Here is a 27,263-nt window from a genome sequence, read left to right as displayed (position 1 = left end):
TCTTTAAGCGTAGCTCAATGAAAGATTTGACCACAGGCGATTTCCTGTTTCATAAGTGGCCTGTTTCTAAAACAAGGGGATAATAAACAAATGAGTACTTTACTGTCCTGGTTGAATAAAACTCAGTCTGGCAAAAGTGTCCTCTACTTTTCTCTGCTCAGTATAGCTGACGGACCATGCTTTTCCTCTCAATGTCTTCCACCTTCTTTTGCACAATTTTGTTTCTCCCTTGAAGACCTGGGTATTGTGTGCTCAGTTAGAGAGTCTAAGATTAAAATACAGAGGAAGGAATTAACAGGTTTGACCTATAACTCATAAAACCTCCTGTGTAGATACTTCTCTGTCCCAAAACCAAATTCCTTCTGCACTGTTCAGTTTTACAGGTTAATAGTTTGTCGTTTGCTTGAACACACAGGAACTCGTTGGCAATTCATCATTCTGCCTTAGATCCTTTCGTTGAATAGGCAGGTCCTGGTAAAGCTGACCTTTGCACAGGTTTAATGTTTCCCCTTCACACCTTCAAGGCTGAGGAGTTTGACTGACATCAATAATTAATTTTTGAACAAATACGGCACACCTTTTCCTATGGTTCCTCTCAAAGATATGAGTCTTTGTGCATTGCAACAACAGGTATGTTATGAAAGGGGGGAGTCCAAAGGACATTGGTGGGTATCGAAGTCCAAGATTCAGCCTGTCTCAGTGCAGTTGCTAACGGTATGTCTCACTTCAGCTATGCTGTCATGTCCATAGACAAGGTGCCACAGACAAGACGGAAAGGTATGTGTGTGCACTGCAAAGGCCAGTGCATTCAGGACAGGTTGCACGAACTGTACTGAGCAACTCTAAATAGCTGCTTTGGGCACATGCAATAACTGTGATGGGGGGTTCTGGAAGCAGAGCCACTTCAGATGACTAGTTACGACAGGGAAGTTAAAAAAAAAAAAAGAGATTCTCAGATTTTACCCAGGCAAAAAGTTCCCAGGGGAAAAAAACAAACAAACAAACCCACAACTTGTCTTTGTCAACAGCCTCATGGGAACTAAACACTCCCATGATGTAATGGGGAAAAGGGGTGAAGATGATCCACTGAAAGAGAGCATTCAGTTCTCCTGCGTATTTGACTATTGTTCATCTCTATGTTATTGATTTGAACTGGTCACCAGCAGCGGCATGAATAAAACTTCAAAAATTCAAACTCCTGGACACTGAAAAGCTTACTAAGTGTGAGGCTGAATGACCCAAACTCTGAAAGGATCTTTGTTAAGCTGGCTTTGACTTTGCCAATATGTATAAATATATGTTAGCATATAAGAAAAAAAAGAGTTCAGGAAAGGAAAGCCATTACAATGCACAGGTAACCTGTCTCAGCTTTTGCTAGCTTGGTATTTGTTATTATTATTTATGTTCTTACCAAGGACATTCAGACTTCAGAATAAGACTAGCTCTAATCATTATTATTTACTTTGCCTGTACACATTTCAACTTAAATTCCTCCATTCCTGTGTACTAAGCACCATTAAAATACCACCCTGAAAACTTGTGCAAGCAACCGTGCCCAATGCCTTCAGCTTGCAGAGTCCTGTGACCTGAATCCTAAACCCTGCTAGCCCCAATTCAACCTTGACAGAAACTGGTCTGGGGAGAAAGGAGGAATCTGAATGACAGGTGCTCTTGTCAGCATCCCTCGCCTTTGAGGGGAGCATAAATTACGATGCAATTTGTATTGCAACATAAATCATGGCTGCCTCAAGCTCCACGTAATTCCTCTGGTGCAGAGTCTGCAGTTCATGTGATGTGGTGGGGGCTGGGGGTACAACAGATGGTAGTGAAGAAACTAAGGGACAAGTGACGCTGATTCTGCAAACATCAGCGTCCCAAAAGAAGTGATGGCCAAGGGCAGTTTTCTGACAGTGGCAACTCTGCAACAAAAGACAGACAGAGGACAAGATTTTCAAAAGACATTTAGGTGTCTGCGTGCAGAGAGGCAGAGACTGGATCAGTTATAGAAGAAGGTATGCAGATGCTTTGGAACAACTTATTCTGATTTCTAGATAGAAAGTAGAACCTACTTTCTAGAGTTCTGGGAAGAACTCTACAGCCAAGTCTGGTGAGGAAATCTGGGCTGTTACTGGTATTATGTTGTTATGAGATTCTGTGCAAATAAAGCTGTATCATAGCGAAGGAGTTGGTATGACTGGACACAGTGTCTGTGACTGTTCTGGAGCAGGGAGGGAAAGCCATCTGCTTCAAAACTCTCCTTTACATTTACCTCCTGGGCAATGCATCTGTGGGAGTTTCAGGGTGCTCAGCACCAGGGCAAATCACATCATCTTAATTCTAAGGATGAACTGGAGCATGCTATTCACTTATGCCTTGCTCTTGAGGTGCCATAGGCGTCTTGCAGAGCAAACTCAACAGGAAGCCAAATCATACTGGTGACTTATAAAAACTTAGATTCCCAGGTAAGACAGGCAATCACCACCAGTCTCTGTACTTGAGTATGACAATGCAGCTGTGCCACAAGCCCATGCAATCAGGGACTCCGAGTACCGAGGCAGAAAATCCTCCTGAATCTTGCTGTCAGGATGTTTTGACCTCATTCTAGGTTAACGCTTGCGTATGCTGCTTGAGCAGAATGTACTGTAATGACCAGACACCAAAAGAATAGCAAAGGTTGCTATTTCATGGCTTTTGTAGGACAAACTCAAACATACAGGCTAAGGCTAGTTAACAATGACTATTGCTGCTTTGTTTCTTAACAGTATAATTCCTGGGGGTTGGGGAGGAACCAAGAAGTAGCCGCTACTCCTCTGGATATGAATGGATACTTGATCTGAAACAGCTGATAAAATAGTTGAGTGTTCTTATAAAATAAATCCTGCCTTCTGAAGAAGCTGCAGGAAAAGGATTTTTCGCAGCTTCCATGGTCTTAGAGCAAGATTCCACAGGATGGAGGTGGGACATGTTTCTCATCTAGTCGTGCTCTTAAGTAATGTTCTTGTCACAAAACCCTCAAAAAATGGCAGTCACCTGGCACTGAAACAGATGTCATTGTTCTTCAGCCAGACTCCACTTCTAATCCTCCTTTTTTTGTGTTTGAGACATGCTGTAACCAGAAGAGAGGAGGGAGAGGGAAGTCCGGGAGAAGCTGAGACCTCTACTGCACATACCACAAAGAGGCACCAGAGTGGAAAGCCCAGCTGAGCTTTGAGGAGCCAGCAGGCTTGGAAGCTTGTAAGCAGGTTTGCAGGCAGCTTCCCTTTTACTAGGACTTGGAAAATTCATTAGGCCTGAAAATTGCCAGATCTATTCTGAAGGGAAGGGAGAAGGGTCATGAGAAGTTTGGAGAAAATTCAAACCGCATTTTTTTTTTTAATTTGCAGATTGTGAAAAATTGACCTGAGCTTCCAATTGTAAAATTTTGCCTAATAATAAAGTTGGGTGGGGCAGGCCCAGCCAGGAGATACAATGATGAAATGATGAAGTGTTGCGCCTGGGCAGTTTCCACTGGCAGAGATCTTCTGGAGCCCAGACTGGATTTTAAAGCTCCCCGCAGGAGTGAAGCTGGCCACCAGTGCTCATTCTGTTCTGCTTCTTCATCGGCACTAATCCGTACGCGCAGCAGCACCCCAGTTATATATAGTTGACCTATATTCACAAGTTGGGTGTGCCTGTGCACCAAAGATGCACACGGCAACCTGCAGGATACGTAGGCCAAGGGGATGTGCGGTGTGTGCAACCAAAGGGAAAGGGCAGGGGTGACAGTAAGAGCAGGCTGATAGTGAATTTGGAAAGCCAGGATTTGTTGGCCAGTGATTACCAAAATGGGAAACTGAGTTACAGTGCGATTAGGAGGATTACTGTGAGCTCCTATAACTCCTCCCCAGCTCCTGAGAGGGTGATTTGCTAAACTGACCTTCTGCGAGGCTGGGCTGCAGAGATATAAATTAACTCCTAATACAAGAATATTTTCATTTAATGAAACTGCCCCCAAATCTGTTTGGCGTTCCCAGGCTTCTCAGGAGAAGAAGGGAGAGGGCTATTATGTTCTACGAAAACAATGACATTTTACCCTCTGTATTTACTCTTCCCAACAGAAAATCTGCAGTAGGCCAAGGTCTGCATCACAGTGATACTTGGTGCTTCCACCATGTGTTTCACATGTCCTGACACACAACCAGATACTTCCCGAGACATGCTTCACTCCACAACCAGCTAGTCCTTCAGCCTCTCCTGCAGTGAAACAAATCACCTTAACACCTTACTGGGAAATGATGCTTCTCACTCTGCAGAAAGGTGGATTAAAAATAGATGGAAAGGAACTAAAAACCATTCAAAGACCCAAAGATTAAGCCCAGGAGCTTTAGGCACAAGCTGCCAGATCCACATCTCATGCAATCACATGCATGCAAGGAAAGCAAACAGGTAAGGGCAGGACCACTTGGTACCAACCGATCGGTGCAGTCCACACATCTGTCTGGCTTGTATATGGCCCTTCAGAGCTGGACTCTACAGGAGGGCAGGGCCTGACCAGAATTGAACTCATCCCTTTCTCCTCAGTTTCAGCCCAACGTGGTGCTCGGATCCCCAGATCCTGATGTCACCACGCGCTCACCAGGTCCCCGGGCCATTTTGTGGTGGCTGGGGAATGAGCAGCCACGTCCCAAGGGAAAGGATTAAAACCAGTTTTATGTCTGGGAGGGAGAGGGAAGTCCCCGGCACCACGTCTGGCTCTCTGCCATCTCCAGCCCTTGCTGGGCCAGGGGAGGCTGTGAGGTGACAGAAAAACGCTTTGTCTTTGGTGTTCATATGGGGAGGAGACATTTAGCACCCGTGCCTAAAAAAAAGGATGCCTGATGGGGGTGTTGGCATTACATTTTGAGTGCAGGCTCAGATATGTACACTGAGACAGGCTTTATGCAGGCACAGCGGGGAGAAAGCCCAGCGCCGAGCCGTGGCACCTCTTCAGCAGCGATGGCGCAGGCCGGGTTACACCTCCGCTGCAGGGGAAACAAAGCTGTGCCTCGGCGCCGGCAACACCGACATCCTTTGCTCTTTCTGGTCAGATTTGCTCCCTTGGCCCTCATTTACTGCACAAGGGAGGAAAATGGAGGCTTTGTGGCAGGCAGGTGGCGGGGCTGACCAGGCCCAGGCCCCGTCGCCATGGTAACCGGTGGTCACCGTGGCCTGGCCTTGCCTGGCTGACCAGACCCGGGCCCTGTTGCCATGGTAACCGGTGGACACCATGGCCTGGCCCAGCCTGACGGCCCTGGCCTGGCCCTTCCCCACCTCCCCAAGGCAGTTCACCTTTTCCCTGTGTAAAAACAAGCTGCTGCATGGCAGGAGAGCTGGGTTGAGGGAAATGTCCACTCGTTGCAGGGCACCATCGTGGCACCCTGTGCCGTTGGGGCATCCTGGCTACCCCCCGGGCTGGTTTCCGCAAAGGTTTGACATTTATTCTCCCCATGGGCTGTTTTTCCACATTGTTCTTGTGTTTTAGTGTTCGCCCTTTGGAGGAGAAGCTGCCTTTTCTGGTGCGCACCTTTCGGGCAGTTAATGGGGAAGGGACGCCTTTTCAGCAGGAAACGCGGGAAAGCTGAAGAGAAATGGGGCTGTGGATAGGTCACTAAAATAACCACTTTTCTTTGAAAAAACCTCCCCATGTGGCTGGCTTGAGTACCGAGCAACTTAATTGTTGGATGTATTTAAGTAATATTAAACTCAGCTTTTTTTTTTTTCCACGTTCAAAGGGAAAGAACCTATGTCAGTACAATTCATTTTTTTAAAGCCTTTTAAAAGTTCTCTTAGGCAACACCGCTTTGAAGTCTAATCCAATCAGCAATAATATGTCTTCCAAGTTAATCCCAATTTTTTCAGGACAACCAATAATGTTCCATAAAGGCCTTGCAAAGAATAACAAGTGAGCAAGGCGCAATATAGATAAGGGAGAGAATCCTGCTATTATTTACAATAGTGTAAATCCCCTGTAGCTCCTTAGTGAGTCGGCAAAGCAGAATCTGGCCCCTGGGATCTGCTTTGCTCATCACCTTTGCTGGGCTTACTCCTTTGAAGGTATTTATAATAGTTACCACTCAAATTGAGATTCAGGTGTAAAATATTAATTTTTAATATGGCAGCAGTTTTCTGTTAGAAGCCTCCAGGAACGAGGTTCTCTTTTGTGTTGACTGGAGAACTCCACAGCTTTCCTTAGGATCTCTCTAGACCTTCCGCATGTGTTTTCTAAGTGTCTTTTGACATAGTCTGCACTGTATTATGTTTGACCTCCAAGGAGAGAAACCAGAGACTCCTCCTTTTTCTGATATCAAAGAAGACACCAGTTATAAAAGGGGTGGAAAGACCCATAACTGGAAGGAAAGACCCTTAAGTGGAAGTGAAATTCTGGGCTGTGCTATCAGTCCTTAAATATCACAAGAAAAAATCTGTTTAAGACTAGTATGGCTTGAAGCCAAAGCTGGAAAAATCAAAATTGGAAATAAGAGGTAAACTTTTAAACATTGTAAAGTTATTAATGGAACAGTTTCCCAAGGGACACGATAAAGACTCCATCACTGGAAGTCTGGTTTTATGGCACATTGCAATTTTCCTCACACGACCCCCGCCTCCAGCTAACCCTCAAAAATTCCAGCTTGCTAATTACTGGTTTCTCTGTGTCCCACTGGGTTAAAACCTGATCACCTTTCTCAGCTCCTCAAGTACCAATCACCCTTTTGCACCCAAATTAACTGGAAGACCAACACAACTCCATCACACTCAGAGAAGTTGTTCTCAGCCTGGGTTTGACTTGATGTTGGCTGCTTCTAAAAGGGCTTTTGTGCCCAAAGACTTGCCCATTTTTTTCTAAAATATTTGATCTAGTGAAAAATCATCTCCTCTCTTCACAGGCTGTGTCTTCGAATCATGCCTGCATACCTGTTGAGAACTACATGCTCTGGTTCAGCCATATGTTATTGAGCTTGGTGCAGGAATTATAAGCAGTAGTTCTTTGGGCTCAGCTAAGACTTGAAGGTCAGCCCTCATTAATGCAACATTGGCCTTAAGAAATGTGTGATTCTTTACCCTGTGCCAGACTGAATTTGGAAGGTCAATCTGGTAAGGTTTCCTCCAAAGCAACTTAAGCACTGAACTGCATTAGTGCTTCTTTGTCATCTGAAAAACACCTAGGCAAGAATAGTGTCTGCTCTGAGCTGTTTTGGGCATGCACGTTATGTTCCAGGATGGTGGATGCGGTGTTATGTAATGCTAGTGAGCCAGCTTTTCTGAGCCATTACTGCTTTCCAGGACTTTCATTACGTTGTCCAGGTGTTCTGCATTATAACTCATTTTTCGACTCGTAAGGCTGTAAGAAGATAGGGCAGTCCTGCATATTATTGTCTCTTTTTTTTACAAATCATCTGTATTGCTGTTTGCTGTTAGCGGATGGCTCATTTGTGCCGTGAATGGTATGATATGTCTAGTAATATGACCCAGCAGATTTACTGCACAGTTGGCAACATTAGAGTACCCTGAGACATCAGCCAGAAACCTATGAGTTCCAGAATAGATTGGGTAGATTGCTATTACAGATTCAATATTATGTAGTTCTCAGGGTTCATTTGGATACTGTTAAGTAAGTTTGGCTAGGAAACATAAATCTATTTCCATCTGCATTTTTTTACCTTGCACCATGTACGTGTTATTCATGTGTGCAGGTATATCTGTGTGCATAGATTTGTGTCTGTGTGTTCATATACAGAGATATGTGTATATATATATATATTTATATATGTTTATATACATATATTTATATATTACCACTGAAATATTTTTCAGTTCAACCTCTTGGCATGTGTAATCACTTCTATTCCCTCTTCCTGATTTAAAAGACATGTCTACTGAAAGCAGTTAATTTTCCCTCACTCTCTTTCGTCGAAGGTGTGCTGTTGGTCTACGAGAATAAGAGAATGTAATAAAAATGACTGCTTATACAATGGAGACATGAATGAAGAAATGTAGCATAGGCTTTATGAATGGAAATCAGCAAAGTATGGAGCTGATAAAATATTGGGCAAGATTTTTCTGCAGAAAATGTGATGAAAACAAAGTTTCCATTAAGAGCAACTTGTTGGCAGGGATTTAATACATAAAATTTGCACTTTTCAGCAGATATATTTCAGTGCCTAGGTTTTCCTTTTTCCAATGAAAGGAGAAAGTTTTCAACAGAAGGCAAACACTGTGCATGAATTTCTTTTAGTTGGAACAACAATTTTCCAAGGAAAAACAGGTTCGATTTTTTCTTTTTTTAAATAAGGCCTAGCTGTGTGGTTTTCTGGCTTCAGATAGTAATTCCAGAACTGGCTTAAACTAATATCTGGCTAGATGAACAAACCTCAGTTAGATTTAGGTCATATGTTGAACGCTCATGTCTCAAATTATTGCCTTGCAGCCTCTGTGACTTAATAATGGTTCGGTAGCACAGTGAGATCCCTTTGTCAGACTATTAGGCAGCTCATTAGATCATGCCACAGTCTGCGTAGCTGGCTGAGCCCTCTTCTGGGTCAGAAGTCCCACTGGTGATAAGCAGAGGACTCACATCTTTGATAAGCTGCTGAAGTAGTGAGTTTGTGCGGCCTTAGCAGGAGCGGGCATAACCAGCCAGTGGCTGCTGCAGCTCTGAAGAGACTATATAAATGCATTGAAGTGGGATGTGCCGATGGTGAGAAAGGGTCGAAAATCCCACAATTCCTGTGGTAAACCCATGGCTGCATGTACCACTGTCAGTGTCACTCTCTTCTCTAGACCTGACCTGATGGGAAAGCTTTCCCCGAAACAAAATACCTACAGTTATGTTATTTATTTATTTTTTTTCCTGGCTGCAAAAGACCAGGCCTTGTGCAAAGAGCAGTGAAAGTGTTTCGGCAAAAGTAATTGCTCGGCCTTTACCAGAGTAATATTTCCAAGAACACGGCCCCCAAAGAAAAGGGAAAGAAATTTATTCTTTCAATTTTAAGCTGAAAACCAAGATTCTAATTCACATTTCTAGGTCTCCCCTGCCAAGAAAAAAATTAGAAAGGCCGGTGGCTTTGCAGACCTACAAAATCCACCCTGAGCTGTTTTGAAAATAAACAGTATCAAAACTAGATAGTTTTGCTGAAATAGAACCCTGAAGTAATAAAACAAATGACTAACACTTTCTATTGGTCTACGTAGCACTGTACATGAAACATACATGTAAGCAAGTCAAGATGAATGAGTCATGTTGACTTAATAAAGCTTACAAATACTTGCTAAATATTTGAGAAGTCACATGCCAGGAGCCTTCATCACTTGTTTGGTTAGACTCCTGCTTTGCCAAGTCAAAACAGTCAGAAATCATAAAAAATAATCCACACAATCTGTCTGAAAATGCAGTTTTCTAGCATTATTTTCTTTGGTTTACAGCAGCAAGTCCTTCTTCTGCCATCAAAATTTTGCAATAGAGAGCATGACTTCCTCTTCTCATAAGGTAAGCAAATGTTTTGCATTTATCAAGTTCCCAGAGTCTAAATGGAGATAGAGAGTCAGCAGACCTCACATGTTTATGTTTCTGTACTGGAAATGAGCCACAGGAAGTTACAGTTAAAAGGCTGCAATGTCTCGGGGTTCAAGGGACACAATAGACTTGAATGACTTAAACATAGCTGAGCATCTGAAGCTGTTTGCCTTAAATATGAATTAGAAGTGCTCAGAACCTCTGTAAACAGGGCCAGAAACCAGAAGCCTACATTTATCCTTGAAGGCCACTGCTAGTTTCTGTTTTTTTACAACCTCATTTTCCTATTAAAAAAACCCTAATCCCCCTCCCCCCCAGTCTAAACCCCTTCCACTCTAGAACTGCTCCTACGTTTGGGTTTCCCTGGACACATTCTCCTTTTTCTCCTGGAAATTTTGTTGGAGTGGGATTAGATTTTTTTTTACTGTTAGAGGTGGATATCCAGATGTTTGGCAATCCAGCTGTGTTATTGTGCCAGTTAAGCCACTGGCCATCCTGAAATCTCAGCTCTGTCCGTTGCCTGTGAATAGATCAAAGCTATCACACACATGCAGTGAGAAAAGTGCTCTGGGGACAGTCCTACTAGGTTTGGCTTACTGTTAGGAGCCGCAGAGACAGTCTGTGCTAGTGATAAACAGGACATGTTCATAATGCACTGGGCTTACTGTACCTATGCATGCGCAGAAGGTCTGGCTCTTCCCAGAAATGTCAGGCTCTTTATATGTGCCCAACAGTAAAAATACTCAATTGGTATCTGGAAAGTCCCAGAAAGAAATATTTCAACATACCCCAGTGGTTCATGAAAGGTCCTCAGAGGCAAAAAGGAAAACTTAACAGCTAGAGAAATCTACTGTGACTGTTATTTCCACCTACATGAATGGCATATGCACAAGGCAGATAAATGCTGGGGGAAAAAGAAAAAAAAAAGGATTATTTTGCAACTGAAAGTGTCAGATGTGGTTATCTGAATTGTTACATTGAACAAAAGCAGGGAATGCTTTTGGACAGGCGGAAGGATGAAGTTTCAGTTGCCAATTTCCCCTCCAAGTTACCGGTGCAGGTGAACCTGTTACTCACTAAATAGAAAAGTAATAATCAACAGTCAGACAGGCTGCTCTTCCCTTGCAACTGTGCTCCATAAATCAGGACTCAGGTGTGGCCCTTTGGCAACAGAGATAAATAAGTGATTGAATGTCAGTGGAACAAAACAAGTGGTGGCAAGGGCTAAACATTATACACTGAGTTGCTGGGGAATTAAATTAGCTTAATTGACCATGAACAGATAAAATTTCTCTTGTGACCTGACAATTGTGTTACATTTGCCATCGAAGGGCTTAATGCAGATTTAGCTCTCTGCTGTACACATGCTCAGTGCCTGGGAGAAGTTGATGTGTTACTGAGGGGAATAGCCAGACTTCTGCGGTTATAAACAGGAAGAAATATCATTTGGCTTTTACTGCAAAGTTTCTGTCCCACAGCCTTCCTCTCATCAGAATTCATCGTTTGTCTCTGACGCAGAGGAGGAGCTGCAATATTACTGGAAAAAGGACAAAAATTGCTCCTTCTTGGAGATGCCTCTCTCCAGGTTTGCTCCAGTTTAGCCTTTGTGCCCTGCTACAGCGGTTTATTGAATGCAAAGCTAGCTGTAACTATGAAAGCCAAATTTCTAACTGGTTGATCAACTTTTGTCTCTTTTTATTTTGCTAATGAGATATTCATCACCATTACTCATGCAGATTGTAGTTTGTCCCACATGGTGTGCCATTTTTACCTACCTTCTGCAAGGGATGCAGGCAACATCGTGCAAAAAAAATAATCAAGGGTAGGGATCTCTATTATTTTGGAAAGAATTTTTCAGCAGTACTCAGGGCAGGGCAGAATGGAGCCACGGTAAGAAATACTACTACCCAGATCCATACTTACAGAAGCCAAATCATATTCCCACCACATCTTTTTACCACTGGGATATGGCTGTGCTCAATGTCTCCTCTCTGTCAGCTTGTTTTGGGTCCTAAAGAAGGTCACTGATTGTGGATTACATCTAACTCCCCATGTCCTGCTCTCCATGGTGCACACAGAGAAGATAGGCAACCTTCCTTTAAGTTAAAATGAGTGGGCAAGTGACAGACTGCAAGTGGCTTCCTGGAATTTCCCTTGTGCTGCAGATGTCTCTGGTGTGTCGGAGCCACACTTAGTTGCTGGGACATACAGTCACTTCCAGTGTCGTACATGACTGTTCTGCTCTGCTCCCCCTCTTCTAAGGCTGTTTTTAAGAACATTTATTTTAAACAGCCGATGACTGCCATGCAAAGAGCTACTTCATTTATTTACACCTTTGTATGTTTTAGGTCCTGAAGGAAGAATTATGTAGGTGTTTTGGTCAAAAACAGAGTACTGGAGTGCAAAGAGGATGGCCTTTTCCAGAAAGTCTTTGTCCATTGCATATCCCAGTCTCCTGGACCTTGACTCTGCACCCATTTACCTCTCAGTGCATGCATAAATTCCACACATGGGTCTTTAGTGCATGAATCAGCTTTTTACTGAGGGGTTTCTAACTGTCTGCTCTGGGGGAGACGGCTGAACACAGAGATCTCTATCAGTCACATTCATCCGGAAAACAGTTGGATTGGAGACAACTGTGTCTGTTGTATGTGTGGATAAGGCACAGGTTTTAATGCAATTTTTGATAAATGAACACAGCTTACAAGTACATTGTAGAAATCACTTTTGCCTTTATTGGTAATTGGCTCATAAATGATCTTCCTTTTTTCTTGAACCCATTGCTAGTGTATGAGGTATTGACACCTTCCCAAATCCTTGCTTAAAGCTCTTCAAAATTCATGTTTCTGCATCAGATGTTGTTTCATCTCCTTTTAGTTGTAAGATTTTGCAAGTGGGAATGCAAAGAAAATGGAAACCTAGCATAGCAGTAAAGAATTTTTGCCTCCTCTAGTGGAGGAGGTGCTTTAAATAAATGTGTATATGAAGTGAAAGCAGCACAAAGCTCTCTCACAACCTATTAAAATTACCGAGTTTTCATTTTAATTAAAACAGATCTTGGGGAGGAGGGGAAATAAGCATCATTAAAATGTCACTGTATTGTAAATATCTGTGGTGGCAACAGTGGTTAATTTTTCACAAATTTTGCATAAATTATGATTATTATGAAAAGATCTGCTGGTACATCAGTGCACAGTCACAAGATGTCTATATCAGGAAGAGATTTCATCAAAAAGTTGATATGGGCATGAACTGGGATTTTAGCAATAAATATACAAAAAAGGACAGATTTTGAAGAAGATCTGTCAGTTAACTGGGGTCAGCTACAACATGCATAGAGCACTTTTGGACCAAAAAAACATGCATTTGCATTATTTCTGTTGGTCTTCAGGAAAATTTTTATCCTTCAAAGAAATGCTACTTGTTGTGTGAGGAAGGGAAAAAAGCAGGGATTTGGCCTCTTGGAGAGAAAAGAAAATGTGTTCCTACTTATTCCAGTTGCTGTTATTCAGCGTGCAGAGATATCAGTTCTACTAACATTGTCAGTTATTTTTAAAAAGCTTATGTGGAGAATACGCAGACATTTATTAAGTCATTTGTCTATTGAAACAGATTAGGAAGGGTTTGATCTTCACTTGTGTAAGGACATTGCCTTTACTCATAAAAAGTTTCCTTTGAACATGCAGGGGCTCCTAACCTGGAGCTGGATCACACCCCCACCCCTCCCCTATTAAATCCTGGGAGAGGTTTTCCTGGTGGACTTTCCCAGACGTTATCAAGTCAAGAACGCAGTAGTTGCCGCCATCCTCTCCTCCCTCCTGCATCATTTTTTTCTTCCCTGATGGACTGAGCTATAGGGCTGGTTCTTCAGCTCCAGGGACCCTCTGGGATCCCAAAAGGCCTGGTGCATCCCCATGACAGGCCTCTTTCTCTGGATCAACTTTAGAGCCTCAGCTCTAGGGCCCAGCATCTTCCCTTTTGGAGCTGACTGCCAGAGGCTGCTCTCTGAACCGCCCGGGGGATTCTCCTTCCACCTTGGAGATGGATAGACAATATAGGTCCATGCTTTAGTGGGGCTACTGGAGTACAGTGGGAAGGCAGATCCCCTTCTCTGATGACTAGTATATTTGTGATAAACATCTACAATGCTTCCAAGATCTGGGAATGTTTCAGGAACACCAAAAAGCTATCCAAGCAGTTGTGAAAAATGAGCAGTATAACCCCACAGCAAAACAAACTCAACTCTAAAAATAGATGTGGGAATTCTTCTGTATTTTTTTCGCTGCTCTCAAGGAAATCACACAGTAATACAAATCAATAACAATATATTGCCTCAATTTATTGTGTTTTCAACTTCTGAAATTCAGTGGCCAAACCATGCAGAATAAGATTAACATAATTAGTCATTTATCAGTGTTGGAATTTAAATGAATAAGACTCTCTTTCCTTCACTGGAATCCGTAGGTGAAACGATATTTCCCCTTTTTGATTGTATCTGCTTTGGTGTCTCCTTCACTTCATAAACAGGGACACATCAAAGATTTTATACTACTGTAAAATAGTCTGAATTATATTAATGCACAGTGTTCCTATATGCCTGGTTTGCTATGATTTTCAGAATATGGAACTTATTTTCATCTCTGAGTATCTTAAAGGATTTAGCACCCCTTCCTTTTTAGTAATCTTCTATGGGTTTGCTATGCACTATGTTCCTGCTAATAAAATGAAATATTCAGACTCCCATTTTACAAGCTTTTAAAAGAACACCAGACTCCAGCAACTTGGTAAATTCTCTTTTTTACCAAAGCCTAAAAAAAAAAAGAGTAGATAACTTGGGAATGTGTGGCATTCTTATTTGCCTTGAAAGCCTTTGATTTGACAGTATTTGCGACAAAGTTTTGTAGGCAGTTGTTCAAGACAAGCAGTAACTGGGCTTGCTTATCTCGGGGTATGCAGCTACTCAGTAGGAATAACCCTCTTTACATACAATCTAAGATATTTCTTTAGCAAAATGTGGCTTTCCTCTGGTCTATTGTTTAATTGCACTCAGCAAAGCTAAGTGACTGGCATTTTTTACATAACAATGGAGGAAAAGGTGTATTTTTAATTCCATTCTAATGTTTTCATTGTGTTTGTCTGCAAGAAAGCTCTTTAATTGGGCCTGAAAGGAGAACGTTTTGTCAGTACAACTTTGTTACTTTAATATCAGACTTTCAATTTTAAATTGAAAATTTAAATTTTAAATTCATTTAAATCTAATCTACCAGCTCAAAAAATTCCGATTAGGCCCTAAAATGCTTCAGATAAATAGAAAATACAGTATCAAATGAGTTACTGCAGAAGGGAGCCAGAAAATTCTACAAAATATATCAACTACGTGACACTGAAGGTACATTCTCTGTTTTTAAAAATCTCTGTTTAAGCTATTCTTGTGTTTTTATTTTGTTCGTCAAGTGTTCGATTTCTGCAAACTGAAACGAGTCATTTCAGAGGACAGGCGCTGTTGATTATTTTCACAGAGAGACTTCCTCAAGCCCTACATTGCTTAAGTCAGTAAAAAGAAAAAAATCGAGTTTAGCTGATACATTTGTGTTATTTATTCTGTGTGTATAAACTCACCACAGTCAAATAGGCTTTATTTTTATAACAAAAAAAAAAGGAAAGAGGTTCTGAGTTAAGGAAATGTTTTTCTGTGCATCAGCAGAAATAACAGACAGAGAAACAGCTTAAATATCAGTGGTGGATCGTAAGACCCTTCTCAAGTTAGTCCGTGCAGCTGAAGTATATGATAGCAGCTTGTTAGTCTATATGTTTTTATTGAAATGCCTATTGAGTAAAACATAATTCATGCTGCTGTTCACCCTTAAAACAGGAAATAATATACCCATTTAACTTAATCACAATTTATATTACATGTGCATATTTCTAAACAAGTGCTGTAGATGGAGAGTTTGGTAGCAATAATATTTATGAATTACACTTTTAGTTAGCAAAGGAAAATGTGTGACCTCTTACATTTTGTTTGACATTTGAATTTGGTATCCCGTATATGTGACATGGGTGATGGATGCTTATTAACACAGTGTATAAACAGGAAATGCTTCTAAGCTGACCATTTATTAGCGCAGTATGTGTTACAATTTGAATTTTATTTGCAGTATCCTTTTCTGAGGACTGCTGAGCTGAAATATAAGGCAGGTTTCTTTTTTTTTTCTTGCTTGCTTCCCTGTACAGAATAGACAGATTTTACAGAGTATAATTTTTATACCAAAATCAGCCTTCCCTATGGAGCCTGAGTACGTGTATGAACACAAAGGCTTTCCTGCACAAAACTAGCACAAAAAATAGCGTCGTAAAAAGTGTAAAACTGATGGAAGAATTTTGTAGAATTCATGGTGAACTTTCTGGTGTTAAATAAATAAATAGAAGTGCCCACATTCCCCTTTGCATCCTTGCGTATGAAGCAAGTCGTTTCCCCCTCTGCTTTGTTATGGCAGAAATGCAGGGAAGAGGTGTCATTGACTTCACCAGAGCTCTGGCAGTTGATCCACTTGTGAACTATCCTTTGCAGGACTGGAGACATAATAAATTTTCATTCATGCTTAATTGTTTTTAAAAGACATCTTAAATTCCTGGCAAATACCTGAAAAGCTTTTTCAGTTAAAGTTTCAGCACTTCATCTGATTGGAGCAGAAGTGAAACTCCATGTATTATGAGGACTTTCGGAAGAGAACAAGAATCTAGTTTTTCTAAAAAGCAACCCCTCCTCTCCAAATTCCCCGATGATTTACTGGAGAAAAATATAGAATAGTACAAAGAATTTGTTTCCCTTTCTGTATCACATTAAGAGCCAGCCCTTGGAAGAGAGAACATGAAGCTGTTTTTTTCTAAGTACAGGCTTAATATTCTGAAGTGTTTGGATAAAAATTATTTGTTTAACAACAGAATTGTGATGAACTGGAAAGGTATCTTAAAAAGAAGATTTAATTTTAAATATCTCTGTCCAGAGAGGTCCACTGTATTGTACAGTACAGGTCAAGGAAATTATTTTCCTTTTAAAAAATCAGTAGAGAACCCCCATCTAGTTATTAAAAGTAGGAGGTATAAGACCATCTTGACTGTTACTATTAATATTAAATACCTTTACTAAATACCCAGCTTTCCATGTTTCAGGACCCAATCACAGGAAGGTTAGCAACCTGGAAATTGAAACTGGCAGATCTTTAATCTAACATTCTGCTTTTTGGTGGAAAAAAGTAACGTCTTTATAGATGAGAGTCAAAGGTTAAATTTAGTTTGTATCAAATTACAAAAATATGCTTTTGGTGAGGTTAGATTCTCATGCTCAGAGCAATTCGAACTGTAATGAAAGCAAACATTGAAAGAGATAATCCCATTAAAGATGAACTATTCACTTTAACCTCAAATATTTGGTAACTAAAATAAAACCATCCTAGTAGAAGAAGGATGAAGCTCAGCTCTTAAGGGAAACTGGGACTCAATATTATACCTCGGACTGCACGAGAAACAAAATAGCACTCCTGTTTCTAAGAGAAAAGCTTATTTTGGGGAAACAAATTAACTCGTGTTCTGCTCCTCCGGGTTCCACGACGCAGTGGCGACCCTTCTGACAGTGTGTGTTTATACAGGGAGGGGTAAACCCTGCTTTCCTCCAAACTGCAACTCGTCTCCTCATAGCGAACCCCGCGCAGTGCTGTTGTACAGTGGGAAAGCAGGAACAGGCGGATGAGTGTCTGCAGCTGAGACAGGCTCAGCTTCATGCGTGACACCCCAGAGCAGAGGTCTCTGCCGACTGTTCCTCCGTGCCTTCCAGCACCAGCAACGTTGGGATGCCTTCCTGTTGCATCGGCCCTCTTGGTCACACATCTGGTTTCTGAGAGGGAACGAATTCTGCTGAAAATGCCAGGTGTGGGCACAGAATTAACCCCAAACAGACCTTATTTCAGTTACCCCAAGCTGCTCCCTTGTTCCAGCACAGCCTAGCACAAAGAGTGCGGTGGGACTACTTACCTCTGGCTTGGCCAAGGTACTGCGGGGGGTTTGGAGGGCCTGATACTTTAAAGCTATCCACTTTTCTGCTACAAAATGCATTTAAAGATGCATTTAAAAAGCCCCATTGCTAAAAGACCGAGCTCTTTCATATACTATAACAAAGCTTTTTTGGCTTTCAAGAAATGCCAAAAGTCTTCTTTAATCCCTGAACTTCTGATACCCCAATGAAAGCTCACCCTAAGTGGAATCACAGCCAGGGTCTTTCTTGATTCCCAAAGGCACAGATGCCGGTCTCAAGCATTTGAGAAGAGTCTCATATTTTGCTCTTTGTCAACTTAAAATAGACTGAAGAGATTTTTTTTTCCTAGGGTTAAAAAAAAAAAAAAAAAAAAAAAAAAGCAAGCAATCATAGACTGAATTTTTTTTTTGTGCCAAGTTTCAGCCTGGAGCAAATTTTATGGCTGAGTTCTAATCCCCCCCAAACCCTGGTTTATAACAGAAATGCTGACACAATGATAACTATAGCGTTACAAATGCTGGTGCTATGATATTTATTGCTCCCTAGTGCCAGCAGGGGTTAATCCTTATTAAACGCATTCATTTTCTGGCCTTGTGGAGAGCAGATCATTTAGTGATCAGGCAGAGTGTGGGTCCCTGGTAGCGTTAATGGGAGATATCACACAAGACACAGTAAGTGAGGAGTCTTTAAGGGGGCTACTGTAGGTGTTTCTGAGGATTAAGTGGCCTTCTCTGGAGGCTTGAGTTCAAATCCGGAGTGTCTATATCCAAGAAGTGTCTCTGCCTCAACAGAAAAGCACACACTGAGAGGAACTTCATTCTTTTCAGCTACAAGGAGAAGCATGAAAGGAAACATGGCATTATCATGTATTTCCAAAATCAGCAGTGGGCCAGATCCCACAGGTTAGGAATTATCAACCTCTTCCATACCTGGATATCAGAAAACCCCTTTTGCATTGAACTCTCCCTTCTAGTAGAAAGTCTTGGAAGACTGGGGCAATAAGAAGATTCCTGTTAAATGTTAATATCAAGTTAATATCTACCAGCTGATCCCTCTAGCATTTACCAGAGAAAGTGACACTTACATTTTAATAGCATTAAGCGATTTTTCACACCCCATTCCCTTGAACATATGTTTTAACAACACTAGAAACTGAAAATTTCATAACACTGTTTCCATAAACCTGTGTGGGATGATGGTAGGACTTTTTTCAGAAATTTACCCACCTACTTTGTGCTTGCTGTATCTATATGCTAAACTGTACAAAAATGAAGGAACATTTCAGATTCAGATTTAAGTTTAGAAAAGAGTAAGATACAGTGAGGTTTGCTTTTGTGCAGGTTCCCCAGTACAAGCCTGAAATCACCTGCCAAGATCTCAGCCCTAAAAGTCAGTCTGCAGACTTTAAGCAAGTTCCTCTCTATGAAAAAAATTTCTGGACAAAAGGAGTGAGCATGCGTGCAAAGTTCACCATAAGTTCAGTGAATGATCATATTTTCTCCACAATAATAAATACTTCTATAATTTATAAATGCCTTGAAAGGCTGAGATATGTGGGGGATGCAGAATCAAAGTGTCATGACAGGAGAGAGACAAAGGAACGAACCAGAGTGGACTCACTGCTAAAATTCCTCATCTCTGATTTGTTTCTTTTAGAACTTGTCCCCAGAGAGAAGGCTGCACTTTCTAGAGAGGCTTAAAAATAAAAAAGAAATCCTCTGGGCTTGTGAACAGCCAAGGAGAAGTAAAAAAACCTTGAATTTGAGCACAGAGCCAACGAGAAATATTCAAGACTTTCTGTCCTTCTATTTGATAATTATTTTTAACATATAAGAAATGAACAAAAAAGTAGGGTTTTTTAATCAAAAGACTAAATCATACTTTTTTTCCCTTTATTTCTTTTTTTTTTTAATTTCAAGGCAATGAAAGGCACTTTGCTATATGGTAGCTCATTAGTAAAAGAGAACCAAAGTTGTTTTCCTCAGAACTTCTTAAAATAAAAACAATGGTGTTCAAGAGAACAGAAAACCATGTCTTCACCATGGGAAAAATGAGTTTTCATTAAAAAGTCATTTTGAAGAGAAAAGGGCTAATGTACCTGACATTCCCCTGACATTATGAAGAACTGGAAATATAAATGAAAACAAAATAGCTTTACTTTTGGCTAAATTTTCCGTATGGCAAAATGTAATGTCACGACCTTCTCTAGCAGACAGATAATAGAAAAATGTTCATGTGAAGAAAACAGCCACTGAAACACCCAGATTGCCTTTAGCAAGGAGGCAGAAAATATTCATTGGCGTTTGTACTCCTGCAGGTTACCAGGTTTTGGGCCGACGGTCGACTCTGGAGGAGCAGGCCAGGCAGAGCACAGTACTGCGAGGTCCTGGGCATCTCCAAGGCCTGGATTCGCATGGGAGCTGGGAGTGCTGAATGCCTCGTAGGAGTATTTGGAACCGAACACAATGAAGCCCATGGAAGAACAAGGAGGTTCAGGCATTGCCTCTTAACGTCTGATGTGTCCACAGCACCATCCCAAGGAAAGACAGTTTGGGCAGAGACAGGCACTGTATGGTTGACTTGAGCTTGTTAACCTGCTGCCAGCAGAGGATCGCCTCCATTCACCATGGTACTTCTGATCTCTACAGCACAATTACCTTCCCGCTGTTCATGTGCTTACCCACCGCTAATGAGTGGACACAGAGAAAGTATTAAAAGCAGGAAGGAGCAGTATTAAATCCCACTGGAATATCTGCAGGCTTGCCAAGAGCTTTCTTGGCCTTCTCCGCAGGATGAAGGGGAAAATTCTGAGGGTCATTTCTTACTTCCAGGGTTTCTTAGTCTCCTTTGACCACTAATATGTTCTCTGACTTCATTTTAAAGGATTGAGTTGTACAACTGGAAGAATCGTTTTCTCACCCATTAGCCATTTGACACAGAGATAGATTCTCACAAAAAAATGAAACACAGCCTCTTACTGTCTGCCCCATCAGCACTGAGTGGTCCAACATAGCTATGTACATCTTTGAAGTTAGCAGCATAAGTGCGCCAGGTCTTTTTATAAGGTTGCATGTGAAATTGTCAGAGGAATGAAACCATTTGCAGATGGTGGAGTGATAAAGATGGTACGGTATCTCACTTGTATGTGCCCTCATTTCCTTAGGAATAGAAGAAAAGGAAAATGGGAGGAGGGAAAAAAAAGCAGTGGAAGGAAGGAGACAATCTAACAAATGCAATTCTTTTGACAACAGTGTTGAAGGAGTAAGTGAGATTCCTGGCAACACCAACAGGACTCCAAAGACTAGCTGACTGCTGCAATATTTATTACTTTGCTTTGATGAAACCTCTGACATCAAGGACTTTTCTTAGTGACTGATTTTTGTCAGAATAATGCTTCAGGAACTGAATGTGACAGAAAATTTTTTTTGGACATGAAGCCCGTGCATTATGGCAGGAGAAAGAAGACATAAAAAAAGCTGCCTTGAAGCAGCTTGATGTGGCCCTGGAGAAAAGAGCTGTTATCACTACTTACTGATGTAGTCACAGCAAGAGCAACTGTTACCAAAATGTAAGTAGTAAGACAGATAGTCCAGCATCAGTCATGTTCTCTACCTGTTGCTCTCCCTTATCAGAGCCCAGTGGAGGCTGGAACTGGCACAAGGAAACCAGGTTGAAGAAGCATTTGGAAAGTACTTCCACAAATGAAATAGAAATTGGCTTTATTCTGCAGCCATGTCAGCTCTACTCCATGTTTTCTAATACCCCAACATTATATGCAGCAACCGTAAATGTGTTGAACGTTATGTACACTGCTGGGGCTTGTGACAATGAAGAGGCTGTGAAGTGCCCAGGCAATCCTACACCTCCCCAAAACCTCTCTGGTTATACATGGCTCAAGAACATGCTCCTTCTCTGGCACCCTGAGAAGACTTCCTTGCTGGGAGACTGAACAGGATGAACACCTCAGCAGTGAAAAAGGGATAGTCCTGGTCTGCTAGGCTACACCACATTGGTGCAGGAGTCCGACATAGTGCTTTGGGTTTTATGTGCCCATTTTGAGCAGCCTGCCAGAATAAGTAGTTGGTCCTGAAGACCGCGCCTATTGCCATCTTCTTTAGGTAGCTCTTCCTTTCTGTCCACTTGCCTGAAACTTCTGAGTGCCTACCTAAGAGCTGCTCTGCCACAGAAAAAGGGCTGAACCTGTGGATTTAGGCAGTACTTTCTTAACAGGCAGCGGCACTATCAGATAAGCTTCAGGCTTTGCCTCGGTAGCAACTGCTGATGCAGAAGGCAATGCTATTCCTCTGCTTGCTCCTCTGCACAGCTGAATGCAGCATGTGGAGGGTAGAAGGATGCTCTGATGTGCCTACAGCTGTGACTGTAGGTCTTCACAGAAGAACAGAACCTCTAGGAAAAAAAAATGCTTCCAAACTAGCTGTAGTATCATAGACGTTTGTGTGTAGTCAGCTTCTCAGGTAGTAATTAGAACGAAATGATTAGAGAGACTACATACAGAGATGTAGTCTAGAATAGTGGAAAATATTTTCAGAGTAAGTATGTGACCTTTTGCTGATAGAGATCTTCTGATGATCTGAATCTCTGTTATCAAAGTTGCACTGCACTTGTTTGGAAATTCTGAGATTTATTCCTTTCAAAACACACTTTGATTAAAATTTTAGCCACCCTTATTTCAAGTCCACAGGTCTTTGAGATGCTAGCCTTGGAGAAACCTACACTGAAATCTTTGGCTTAAGGGAGATATTTGTTCTGCTTTTTTCCTATCAAAAGATTCCAGTTGAAAATCCGAGATGGAGTTACAGTGCTCTGCTGCAGAACTGTTGTTTTAAACCTCGAGGCCAGTGTGGTAGTAAGATATGCTAATCTTCTCTGGATACCTCCGTATATTTCTGTGTATTGTATAAACACACCTTCCTGCTTTGATTACACCTCATGCCGTGTAATCACGTTTGCTTTCAGTGGGAATTTTGCAAGGCATATGGTTGGTGTTTGGAGGAGAAAAAAGACAAAATCTTCTCAGGCCCCAAACTATGTATTCTTAACATCAGATTTTGCTTTGACTTGCCTAATATGGACTGTACCTTGAGATGTGGGCTTTTTTCAAGAGAGAAATGTGCTTGAATAAAAAACAGACCCAAATACTTTACAGTTAGTTATATCATAAGTGTAGAAAGATACCATCCTGAATGGTAAATAAAACACTTACCAGTGTAGGAAAGTATTGTTACTATAGGGCAGTAGATTGGCTTAGAATGTACTGCATGCTCCTTTATCTTTCTGGTTATATAGAAAAGGAAAAACAAGCAAGCCACTAACTCTTGAAACATCTGTATGTGTAAGGCTTTCAGTGGGAGCCAGACTGGCATACAGTGCAGAATTTATAATTCATACTTTCGCAAGGAATGTGACAGGATTTCCAAATACCGAAATGGCAAACACTCAGAGATGTTGTAAATTAACCCACATGTGAAACCCCTGCTCTGTCCTTTCTGTTCATTGCCTCATTTTGGTTCGTTTGACAGGGCAGGATTTCTCCCTGGATCTGGGTATGTTACATACACCTGTCAAGCAGAAGCTTCAAGATGGCCCCAGGGGACCATCTTTAAAAGACACTCCTGCAATAACAATGAACCTACCATACATCTGCAGTCTGTTTCTTTAAAAGGGTCAGAGATTTAAAAACACACTGGCCAAACCACTGCAATTTTCACAGAGCTTACTCTGGAGCAGGGTATGCTAACACCCAGGTTTGGACCTGCACCTCCTCCCTTGCGCACCTGGGAGCGAGGGTGGACCCCCGCTGAAGCCCAGCAGCACTACCCTGTTGTAAAGTGTGTAAGGAGAGAGCAGACATCCCTTGTCAGGCGGTGGTGGGTGTTTTTGCACAAGTACATTGGCCTAGGGAAGCAGTAAGCCTGCTTCTGAGTGGAGTCTGGGTTTCGGTTATATAGGGCTCTAATTCACTACGATTTCGCAGTAACCGCCCGGGTGCTGCTGATAGCCCCTAGAACAGTACTGCAATAGCCTGGCCCTGCTGCCCAGCCGAGACCCAGGCACACGGAGTGCATCGGCCAGCCCTGCTACCCGGGGCTGCCTAGAGCAGCCTGCACGTTGCCCAAAGAAAAGGGCTTCCCTGGCTTCATTCCCCTAAAAATCCCCTTAGTTCTGGCAATATTTCAGACATGAGCTCGCCTAACCTACGGCAGGGGACACACCAGAGTTTGAGGACCCCCGTTTAGTAACTTGCTTTCTGTCTGGCTCCTCCTGAGCATGGGTGTGAATAACAAGGACACAGGGAGTTTGTGCAAGAGGTCTGAGTCTTCAGCTGGGTGCCTGGGAGGCCCCCTCCTCCTCCTGAGGTGTGGAGTCACTGGGTCTGCACATGCACGTCTCTAAATCCTGTCTGCTCGCTCAGGAATGTGGATACCAACTCAGCCACGGGCTAATGAAGCAGATGAAGTGTTGCCCTTTGCTTTAAAAAGAATATCTTAACCCTAGCAGGACTTTGCTGACCGCTTTTATGCAAAACCACTTGTTTGCTTTGTACACGATGGGAGGATATGGCTGACAGATAGTTTAAACTGGGCTAAAATATGTCACTGACTTTTTTCTTTTTTATTGTATTTTTGCAGCATATGCTGGCTCATAAATTTATGAACTATTTTTAAAGGACTCCTTACAAAAATAAGTATATTTGAGCTGTTTAAATTTGTTCTTAATAAGTGGAAAGATTTAGTAAAACAGGCCTGATGTGATGACTTGGGAGGGATTATTCACCCCTGATGCCAATATATTCCAGAGAGCCTGAAGAATTAAGCACTCCGAGTGTCGAAAGCAATCTGAATATCACCTAAAACTTGTGCTGAACGGAGCTCTTGTCCGCAAGGGTTGAAGGTGTCAGAAATGCAGTGTGAGGCAGGGGACTGGATAACAGGTGAAAGCAGGTAAGATCTAACTTTGCATTTTAATATGAGCTTTTCAGAGGGTGATGTAGTCGAGCTCTGCAAAGAAATCTGGCTGATAAAGCTGTGGGGCAAAGCATAGCTTTGATAAATGATGTGCTTCACAATTGCATTCCTACCAAGTGCTGCTGTCACTCACTGAGCAAATTTATTGTATTTTATTCTAAATCGTGTTGGACTGCAGGTGTTAGGAATTTTCCTCTTGAATCTCTTATCCTGCTCATGGTTTCACTTTTCTTTAAAGAAACTTATTTAACCACTTAAAAACAGAATTTGCTAGCGGTTTTTAATGTTCTCTCAGATGGGAAAGGAATCCCAGGGAACTGCAGACCCTCCCAATGGATCAGTGGATGCAGGTAGCATGGGCATAATTTGAAGCAGAGTCCTTGCAGGATGGCACATCCTGCAAGAAGGGCTTTTCAGTGAGATCCCTGAGGTATTGAAGTGCTGAGAAATAGTCAGAGGGAATGTCAGGAATTACTCCTGAGGATGAAGCATGGCCAAAGCTAGCGTTGGTATAGGATGCTTTTGGTAAAACAGGCAGGCTGAGTTCCACCATTTGATGTATCTGCTTGTATCAGTGTTCCACAAAGGGCAGAGATGTCAACTCATGTCATGTCCGTGTCCTCTCTCCAATCGATTTTCTTAGGTGAGTATTTTCCCGGACCATAGTCCGTGGATGGCTGGCAGGCAGCCAGAAGTTTACTGTCCAGTGGTGCTGGCTTTCTTCCTCATGCCCACCTGTTATAATATAACGTACACTGTTAAATGTCTATGTAAAGGTGCCCTTGATATATTGCTTCTGCTGTAGTAGCTACAGGGATGTAACATTATTGTGAATGGGAAAAGGCTCATTTAATTGCAGATGAACAGACTCATGCCATGATAGAGCCTTGAAAATCCTTTCTAGACCCAATGGGGATACTCATTACTTTTCTTTATGTTCAAAATAATTCTGTATGTACCAAATTCTCTGTCCATGTGGAACTTTGTGTAGGTTTCTTGTTACTCTCTGCTTGGGAAAGTGGTGGTGTCCTTCCACACCACCACACTGAACCTTCAGTTCACCCTACTCATACCAAAGTCATTATCCAAAATCACTGACATTCTTCTGGCTTGTATGAAGGTACATAGCTTCACTTCTTTTTACTGCAGCCGTTTGCATGTTTTACTAATGAGCAGGTAAAAGCTTACACTTCAGGATGGCTATTGCAACTGCAGAAATCAGCCTTGGAAGATGATTAAAATCTTCTTTGTCTCTCTTTAAGTGAGTGGGCAATAGCAGGCTGCAGAAATGTGAGTTGGAGCATTACACAAAGTCATGTTCAAGGCCACTCCAGTTGATTGCTCTATAAACACACTATGTAGAGAGACCAAGGTATCAAATGTTTCCAGAAGTGCTGCTAGTGGCATTGCTCCTTTATGTTTTCCTGGCTACAGAAATTAGTAAGTCCTAAGTGTGCCAGGCTGGTGAGCTATCCAGACCTGTTCTTTGATCTGTAGAAGGGTGTTTGCTAAGAAGACTATAGAAAGTTCTACTTGGCACGTCCCCTTGTATTACACAGCTAGTGATCAGAGTATAAATTCAAAGCCTATTTTAACATTTTTCCTTCTGTAGTTATAAAAAGTCAGAACAGCATGTGGGGCTGGAGTTCTTGCCCCGGGAAGGAGGGGAAATTCTTTACACCAGAAACATGGATTTCTTTTCTGGGGCTAGTGAGTTTGTGAGGAGTAATTCAAAGTGGCTTGAGGCAAAATATGGTGACTATAAGCTAACTGCAAGGTAGAAACCACTTTGAGATTATTCCTTTCGTTTTCATTTTTCTCTGTCAGACAGTCGCTTCCGAAACCAAGACACATTTTGACTGGGCTCCTGTGGATTTTTGAGCCCTCCATTAACCTGGAAAGTTTCGGCTAGGGCAATGTGCTGATTCCAGGTCTGGAATCTCATTTCTGCTAAACACACAGTTTCCCTGTTCGGAGCTAGGGGCTTGCTTGGGCTTCCCTAGAGCTAAATGCTAGCCAGGAAAGTTGGGATCCTGATGCTGGTTTGGATTACATGGTCCCTGTCATCACTGTACAACGCTCAGGGATGTCCAGATCCCAACTTGCAGTCTGGAGGCCAGGTACTGTAATTTCAGCCTAAGCCCCCGTGCCCAGTGCTCCCCATTTTCGATGCATTCGCAGACTCATAGCGTGTGGTGAAAGACAGGCTGGCTGGCTCAGGACCTTCGCATCAGCTGTGTGAGGACTTTCTCAGGTGCTAAACACTTCAGTGGGAGCCAGATCTGGCCATAATCCCTGGATCATCCTCTCTCTTTCTCTCATGAACATTAAAAATTTTTATTAACCTCATTTACTAAACAAATTACTTTACATTGTTTCTTTGTAAGGGGTGATTCCAGTTAGAAGATTTGAATTCACATTTTTCAAGGATGTAAAAGGTCTCAAAAGGAAAGTAAATTATACAGCTAGTTTAAAGTCCCTGTACACCAGATAAAACAGCACTGGTGTAAGGGAGAACCAACCCCTTCCCTCTGCCCCGGTCCTTAACTATTCCTGCGATCACTCTGTTGCAGGAAAATGAATTGTCGAGATCCCTATGAAGCAATTCTAGTGGGGAAACCACACTCAGCTGAAAGTTACATTTTAGCCTTTTGGAAATAGTTTCAACTTTCAAGATAACTATTCCTTTGAGGGGCTCTAACTATAAATCCCAAAG

At 42.0% G+C, this 27,263-nt stretch overlaps 1 long non-coding RNA gene across 4 annotated transcripts; it reads left to right on the top strand.

Moving 5' to 3' along the window:
* The first annotated feature begins 120 nt into the window (after positions 1 to 120).
* LOC135330035 (uncharacterized) lies at positions 121 to 26,561 on the top strand. 4 transcript variants are annotated; one of them, XR_010391769.1, is made up of 5 exons: positions 121 to 3,234; positions 4,098 to 4,425; positions 6,903 to 7,110; positions 9,439 to 9,502; positions 19,879 to 26,561. It is a non-coding gene; the product is annotated as an uncharacterized LOC135330035 (long non-coding RNA). The 4 variants fall into 4 exon arrangements; XR_010391768.1 differs by having other exon boundaries at positions 121 to 3,242; XR_010391770.1 differs by lacking the exon at positions 19,879 to 26,561 and adding an exon at positions 11,878 to 12,601 and having other exon boundaries at positions 121 to 3,242.
* The last annotated feature ends 702 nt before the right edge of the window (positions 26,562 to 27,263 follow it).

Source organism: Dromaius novaehollandiae, chromosome 15 (assembly GCF_036370855.1).
Source record: "Dromaius novaehollandiae isolate bDroNov1 chromosome 15, bDroNov1.hap1, whole genome shotgun sequence".
NCBI classification, from domain to species: Eukaryota; Metazoa; Chordata; class Aves; order Casuariiformes; family Dromaiidae; genus Dromaius; species Dromaius novaehollandiae.
Note: the sequence above shows the minus strand (reverse complement) of the source record. Positions and strands in the feature narration are given on the sequence as shown.